Genomic DNA, 1067 nt, shown 5'->3' with positions numbered 1-1067 from the left:
CGCACAGATGGCGTCAGGCTATAAGGACATACCAGACGGGTCAGAAGTTCAGGTGCAGTTCCTAGAACAGGATGACTGGAGAGCCGATATCTTCAATTATTTGAAGGATTCGGCTCGGGGGGCACCTAAACGGATAAGATACAAGGCCATGAAATATGTCCTTATAGGAGATGACATGTTCTACAGGACGTTGGAAGGGTTACTGCTCAAGTGCCTGAGACCAACTGAGTCTAATCGGCTCTTACATGAGGTGCATGAAGGCGCCTGTGGAACTCACCAATCGGCTCATAAGATGAAATGGCTGATTAGGCGATCTGGGTTTTATTGGCCCACCATGCTTGAGGATTGCTTCAAGTACTACAAGGGATGCCAAGCGTGTCAGATGTTCGGGAAGATTCAGATGGTACCCGCATCAGCAATGAATCCCATCATCAAGCCTTGGCCATTCCGAGGTTGGGGCATGGATATGATCGGCAAAATCCATCCTGCGTCGAGCAAAGGCCACGAGTGGATCCTGGCCATTACAGATTACTTCACCAAATGGGTGGAGGCCGTCCCTATGAAGAAGGTAAAATCAGAAGATGTTATCAAATTTGTGAAAGAACACGTCATTCATAGGTTCGGGATTCCTCAAACCATCACGACCGATGGAGGTTCGGTCTTCATCTCTAAAGAATTCAGAAAATTCTGTGATGAGATGGGAATTAAGCTGATCCGATCATCTCCATACTATGCTCAAGCCAACGGGCAAGCTGAAGCGTCCAATCAGAGCCTGATCAAGCTGATTAAGAGGAAAATTGACGGGAACCCTAGGGTTTGGCATGAAACATTGTCAGAAGCTTTGTGGGCCTATCGCATGTCATGCCATGGAGCTATAAAAACTTCGCCATACCAGCTCGTCTATGGGCAGGAAGCCGTATTGCCTTGGGAAATTACGGCTGGATCGAGACGTGTCACGTTTCAGAATGACCTGACAGCTGAAGAATATGCAGCTCTGATGAGTGATACTATGGAGGATGCAACGGAACTGAGACTTTGGTCGTTGGAGAAGATTAAAGAGAACAAAG

The sequence above is a fragment of the Lolium perenne genome, chromosome 7, assembly GCF_019359855.2.
Source record: "Lolium perenne isolate Kyuss_39 chromosome 7, Kyuss_2.0, whole genome shotgun sequence".
Classification (NCBI taxonomy): Eukaryota; Viridiplantae; Streptophyta; class Magnoliopsida; order Poales; family Poaceae; genus Lolium; species Lolium perenne.
This window is presented reverse-complemented; position numbering follows the sequence as displayed.